We start from the raw sequence: 7224 nt of genomic DNA, 5'->3' as shown, positions 1-7224 counted from the left end.
TCCGAGCCCTGAGCATTACCATGCTTGCCGTGCCGGTATCCACCGAATTGGTCGCGGCTCCTGGGGTCGAAGAGTTACACACAACAATCTACGTGAGCTGGAAAGAGTGCCCTCTTCACCTGTTACTTTCTCCTCACCGAAGATGGCATTATTAAATGCCCGTTCGCTGGTGAATAAGACTTTTTTATTAAATGACTTCTACTCTTCCCACAACCTGGACTTTATGTTTATCACGGAATCCTGGATAAAGGTTGGTGATTTAACACCGTTTTCTGACCTGATCCCCGCAGATTGTACATTATATAACATGCCTCGTCTGAGCGGACGCGGAGGGGGCATAGTTACCATCTTAAAGAGCTCTCTATCCGAACGCTGTCGTCTGACTCCGACTATGACATTTACAAGCTTTGAAGTTCAGATACTTCATTTAGACTGGAATGGTCCGGTTTGTTTAGGGGTGATCTATCGTCCTCCACATTCGACCACGGACTTTATACAGCATCTCACTGAACTAATCGGCAATATTGCTGTGAGTTATGATCGCTTTTTATTGGTGGGCGATTTTAACATGCATGTTTGCTGTCCGTCTTTGCCCCTTTCACATGACTTTCTGAACTTGCTCGAAACGTTTAACCTATCCCAGTGGATCAGTGACCCCACCCACATCCAGGGACATACGCTTGATCTGGTTCTATCTTATGGACTTGATGTGGCTGATATTGTGCTTTCTGATACTATGATCTCAGATCATAAGCCTATATTATTCTCCCTGTCTCTTCCAGTCATTTCTCACTATTCAAATACGTCTGAATGTTTCACGTTTTTATTCCCCACAGTTTAGCACTAATTTTAACTCGTATTTTGCCAAATGCTGCTCACAGTTGCTCCTGGAGCAGCCATTACCTGACTTGGATGCTGACCAACATCTTGGAGTCTTAAACTCTGCCTGGCTTGACATTACAAATGCAACTGCTCCTCTCAAACCTTGCAAGAAAAAATTAAAATCTGAAGTTTGGCAGAATGCTGAGACTCGTCTCCAAAGACAACTTTGCAGAAAGGCAGAACGTAAATGGAAAAAGGACAGACTGCATGTTTCTCTTCAGATATTTAGAGACTTAATTGAAAGAAACCACTCTAAACCTAAGGTATTGTTTTCTATCATTAAATCTGTGACAAATCCTTCTGTTAAATCTATGCCTGTTGCCTCTGTTTCTGTCTGTGAAGGTTTCTCGAGATTTTTTAGTGACAAAATCACTAAACTAAGGCTAAGTGTTCGGCCCACTATAACCCCTATCTCTTCCCCAATCACGTCAGATGTCTCTGCATTTTTTTAACGCTTTTGAGCTCATCAACCTCCAGCAACTGAAGGAGGTGATTGACAAGCTCAAACCCTCATTTTGTCCCAGTTACATAATTCACCCAAATTTTTTAAAGCAAATCTTTCACTCAATTGGTCCAGGCCTGCTGTCTTTGATGAACAAGTGCCTGCAAACTGGCTCAGTCCCTGCCAACCTTAAGGTTGCAACTGTTACTCCCTTGCTCAAGAAGCCTTCATTGGACCCCTCTATTCAAAAAACTTTCGACCTATCTCTGTCTTGCCTTTCGTGTCAAAAATTCTGGAGAAAATTGTGCTAAATCAACTTCAAAGTTTTCTGAATAACAATTGTATCTATGAGGTTTTTCAATCGGGTTTTAGGTCTGCTCACAGTACTGAATCTGCCCTTTTGAGAGTTTTAAATGACTTATCTTTCCACTGACTCCGGAGATTCTGTGGTTCTTATTCTTTTAAATTTATCAGCTGCTTTTGATACCATAGACCACTCCCTCTTATTATCGAGGCTTGAGACCTGGGTAGGTCTAAAAGCAAATGTTTTGAGCTGGTTTCAGTCATACCTAACTGACAGAAAATTCATAGTGAAACTGGGTAACTTTTCCTCCGCCCCTGCCGCGCTGTCCTATGGCCTTCCACAAGGCTCTATTTTAGCTCCTTCTCTATTTTCGTTATACATGCTACCCCTGGGCTCTATTCTCCGGAAACACGGTGTATCTTTTCATTTCTATGCTGATGACACCCAAATCTACTTACCAATTAGGAAAAACAATCCATCAGCAATCTCTTCGAAAATGTTTAGAAGAGGTTAAATTTTGGCTGGCACAAAATTTCCTGTTTTTAAATGAAGAAAAGACTGAAGTAATAATGTTTAGCCCAAATGAGAACTCTGTCCTCAAGCTTCAATCTAGAGAGTTTATCTGTTTTTAGATCTTCATGGGTGCAGAATCTTGGCATCTTTATTGATCAGAACTTAAAATTTGACAAACACATCTCGTCCATTATCGGGTCTAGCTTTTACCAACTGCGGATTCTCTCCAAAATTAAACACTTTCTTACCCCTAAGACCTTAGAAATGGCTGTTCATGCGTTTAAAACCTCTCGCTTAGATTACTGTAACTCTTTATATTGCGGTATATCTTATATTACGCGTCTCCAGCTCGTTCAAAATGCTGCTGCCAGATTTCTCTCTAGTTGTCGCAAACATGAACACATCACTCCCATTCTCAAATCTCTACACTGGCTTCCAATTTCTCAGAGAATAGATTTTAAGATTTTACTCTTTGTCTATAAGTCTCTCCATAATACCGCTCCTCTCAACCTATCTGAACTTCATCCCTACTTTCCTATTAGAAGTCTCCGTTCATCTGACCAGGCTATGTTGGTTGTACCTCGTGTACGGCTCAAGCGTAGAGGAGAGCGTGGCTTTGCTGTGGCCGGTCCTAAATTACGGAACTCCCTGCCACTAGAGATTAGGACGGCACCCACCATTTCTAGTTTTAAGTCCATGCTAAAGACCCACTTATTTTCTCTAGCCTTTTCATGATTGCCCAGGATTTTATGTCTGTTATATCTTATGGTCTTAAACTGGCTATTTTTTTTTTTTTTAAATAATTCTTATTTTAGTTTCTTGTACTATCTTATTGTGTATTTTTTAAGTGTATCTGAAATATCAAACACACTGTGAAGCACTTTGGTCAGCCGTGTGGCTGTTTGTAAATGTGCTATATAAATAAACTTGAACTTGAACTGTGTTTGGACTTGTTCTTGTTCAGATCTGTCACGGCGGGACAAAGGCGAATGAGGATCCAAATGCAGAAAGAGATTTAATGACAAAAAACAAGAAAACAGGTACAAAGACAGGCAGGCAAAACAAGACCGAACACAGAGCTGACAGGAAACAGGAACTTTGAAACGACTAGCACCAGGGAAGTGAACAAACAGAGAATATATAGGTGACAGGAACCAATGACAAAGTAGAGACAATCAGAGACAAAAACACACCTAGAGGACAGATTGAGTACATTTAGTGTCCATGGTAAACAAGAAGTGGGTGGAGCAAACAATTAATAACAGGGCAAGGCAGCAGACAAACAAAGGAAAACAGACAGACTCATTACATCTGGTGGGTATTCTAGAAAGCTTGGTTAACTTACCATTTGGTAAATCATAACCTCTGGGTTGATTTACCCCAAACAGGCATACCATGAGTATGTCGGTTCCAAAACACCTGAGAAGAGTTAGTTTAATCAACTTCCAACTGGTTACCCAGAGTTTATGCGCGTGCACGGTGCATATATAGACATTTTCAATGGATCGCCGATTTCACGAGTCACCATGGAAACTCAAAACGAAAAAGAGAGCGGCGTATTTCACAGAGGCGGAGTTGGAGGTTTTAATGCATGCTTATGAAAAGTTTAAGCCAATAATATTAAAAAGAAGCAATACAGCTGCATCGGCTAAAGCAAGAGAGTTGGCTTGGCAAAAAATAACGGACAGAGTAAATGCGTGAGTGTATTAAATTACAAATTTAGTATTGGCTCCCGTTTTATTATAATGCAAAATAATGAAGTATGACTTATACATCCTTTTGGATATGTTATATCACTATGAAAGCATTTTCTTTTCCTGCCATTTATTTCTTTAGTTTAAAATAATAATGTATATTTTTATTTAATAAGGTGTAATCCTTCTGGAGCCAGAAGAACTTTAAGCCAAGTCAAAATAAAACACAAACATTCTGCAAAAAGGTAATATTTGATTACACAATTACTGAACTATTATTATATCAGGATTTAGTATATTCATTCTGTCATGTAGCTAATAGAAAGAAGACAGAAGCCCGTCTAACTGGCGGGGGCCCACCACCACCTCCCCTCACCCCATCTGATCAGTGGTTGCTGGCATTCCAGGGGGCAGTTCCTTGCACAAACCATGCACCACAAGTGATGGTGAAAAAATGGTGAAATGTAAGTTTACCTCTATGATTTGTTTTCATTTTTTGTCCTAATAAATGACTTTTAATGATCTCTGTCACTTAAAGGCTTTTTGAACAAGATTCATTTTTATGTAGGCTTATTTTATTTAACTGCATATGATGTATAGGCTACTGTGATCTTAGTCTGACATGTTACTCTTTTCATGTATTATTTTCTTTGATAATATTGAGAATTTAATGGGTTGTGTGTTCTTATAGATACTGATGGACGATTGTATAATTGAACCCTCCAGAAAGAACGCAGTCTGTCACAGTTGTAAGTGATTTGTTGTCCGGTACCTTTAGTTACTTTTAGGTTTATTTTTTTTTTTGACAGATAATGTATACTTGAATATTTCTCCTGGACGATGAAGAGACCACATCTGCGGTGACAGAAGTGGACAATGCTAGTAAATCCACTGAGGTATGATGCAAACCGTTTATAATGTATGGCCCCTTTTGGCATTAGAGTAACAAACTGTCATTGTCCTTTCACAGTACATACCTAGGGATTTGCCCACAGATGAGGGTCCTTGAACCTCAGCACACAATCTAAGCAGGGTAAGAGTTTGTGTCCAGGTGTCCATATTTGAATTTTATTGTCTGACCAAACAATCTCATTCATTAAATTTTTTCCACCTTCCTAGTTGCCAGCAAAGGAGCTGTATAAGGTCCATCTTCAAAGACAAATAAGAAAAAGTGACATGTGACATGGAGATGGACCTTATACAGCTTCAAATGGAAGAGAAAAGGCTCCTCATTAAAAAAGCAGCACTTGAAATTGAATTACTGAACCATCACCTTAAGGTGAGAACTTTAATCTGTTGCATGTTGAAAGTGGTGTGTGTGTGTGTGTGTGTGTGTGTGTGTGTGTGTGTGTGTGTGTGTGTGTGTGTGTGTAAAGAAATATAAAAAAAGCATTTTATTGAATTTTACTTTTATTGTTTTTCAGGAAATAAAGAAATAACCTGCCTGGCAGACCAGTGCAAAAAATTAATAAAAGTAATTGACAGATCCTGTCTCAAAGTCTTCTGTCTCTGCTGGCCTCTAAAATCTGTAGGTGTTCCTCTGGGCCATCTTCCTCAATACAAGGAGGGTGGCTCTCTATTCTTATAGTGGCAATATTGTGAAGCACAACACAATCCACTAAAATGTCTCATGCCCTCTCTGGACTAACCCGGAGCCCACGCAGACACTGAAAGCGAGATTTGAGGATCCCTATAGTCATCTCCACTTTGGCCCGTGTTCGGTTGAGAGCCAGGTTAAACCGTGTCTGTGGTCCAGGCTCAGGTTCAGGGTAAGGTGTCATTAAATAGGGCAGACAAGGGTATCCTCTGTCCCCCAGCAAGTAACCATTGTACTGTCCTGTAATGATTGAAGTGTACAACACAAATTGAATGTAAAAAGGAAAAAAAAAACAATTGTATAAAGCAAAACATACCCTGCTGAAATGTCTGGCATAATGATGACTCGTGGAAAATTCTGGCATCATTCACAGATCCTGGCCATTTTGCCTCGACATTGGTAATGATATGGGTTGCCTCACATATTACCTAGTTAGTGGAAAAAGTAATGACTTTAATGATTTTAAGAAGGGAAAAAATTAAGTTGTTACCTGCACATTGATACTATGAATAGATTTCCTATTAACATAGTCTCCCTCAGTTATTGGTGGAGATTTAATAGGAATGTGTGTGCCATCAATGCACCCAATTACATTTGGAAACCATGAAACAAAGTTATGGAAGTATGAAGGGTGTGTGCACATAATGAATACATGTATAGATATAAATAATATGACTAAATATTAAATATGTGTCATAGATTTTACTACAAAGGACAAACCTGCCACTCTGTGGAATTCGTCTTTAATAACAAACAGAGGTTTATGGCCAGGGAACTGCACAAACGTGGGTAAGAACTGTTTAAGTGCCAGACATACTGTATGAACGGCTCTACACACAGTTGCCTTTCCCACATGCTCTGAATCGCCCACACTGTACAAAAAATGGCCAGACGCAAAAAACCTAAGTGCTAAGCGCAGAACCGCAGTTTGTCATATTTGCGATATGCGGTTTTAAAAGACGTGTTAAATAAACTAGCGAATCTTTTGAAACGATAACGCTCTTTCAAATATTCATTAGGGTATACAAACACATCAATACGCGGTCTTATAACCCTCTCCCGACGAAAAAACCATGCTCACCAACCTTCTGCAACGAAGTTACACTGAAACATAACCTGCTCCCGAGCAGGTTATCTTCAGAGAGTCAGTTGCTATGGTTACATACATACCCAGAAAGTTACCTCCGTTTTTGGAGCCGAAAGTTGAGGTTGTCCACGAACTTACCCTTAAACATACACAGGTATGTCACATAACCTGCTTTCTGGAATACCCCCCTCTAAAAAACTATATTGTGTGTCATTCTGAAAAGGGTGACCCATGCTAAAGGCTATAAATTTTAATATTACCAAATATTGTTTATTCTGAAGAGTTTTGCTATCTCAGTGGTGTATTTTACATATATCCAAGCTGTTCTTAAAACCTTTTTAAAAAAAGAATTTCTAATCCAGACATACATGACTTGATACATGACCCTCATAATGTTATACTGTATTTTCACCAAGGAAAAAGCTTGACCATGAAGACTAACTGTTTCTCCCTAACTTTATATCAACACCACAGTGGTATGTCCCAGTGTCCTGTACTATCAGCTCTCTGATCATTACCAAGAATGCTGCTGATTAGCTGTTTTTAATATTTTGGAGATCTGTCTACAGATCACACACATCATATTGTCTATTAGAAGCTCCAAATTGCTCAGTATTTGCTGTCTTTATTTCACTGGACTGAATCTGAGCCTGTGTTAAACTCCTGAGAAACACTGAGGAATTATCATGACAATAGTTTGTTTAA

General features: G+C 39.3%; 1 long non-coding RNA gene across 2 annotated transcripts; it reads left to right on the top strand.

Moving 5' to 3' along the window:
* Window positions 1–3935: 3935 nt before the first annotated feature.
* LOC113640766 lies at window positions 3936–5035 on the top strand. 2 transcript variants are annotated; one of them, XR_007140519.1, is made up of 5 exons: window positions 3936–4080; window positions 4151–4299; window positions 4645–4731; window positions 4806–4868; window positions 4955–5035. It is a non-coding gene; the product is annotated as an uncharacterized LOC113640766 (long non-coding RNA). The 2 variants fall into 2 exon arrangements; XR_003440140.2 differs by having other exon boundaries at window positions 3943–4299; window positions 4955–5034.
* The last annotated feature ends 2189 nt before the right edge of the window (window positions 5036–7224 follow it).

Source organism: Tachysurus fulvidraco, chromosome 5 (assembly GCF_022655615.1).
Source record: "Tachysurus fulvidraco isolate hzauxx_2018 chromosome 5, HZAU_PFXX_2.0, whole genome shotgun sequence".
NCBI classification, from domain to species: domain Eukaryota; kingdom Metazoa; phylum Chordata; class Actinopteri; order Siluriformes; family Bagridae; genus Tachysurus; species Tachysurus fulvidraco.
Note: the sequence above shows the minus strand (reverse complement) of the source record. Positions and strands in the feature narration are given on the sequence as shown.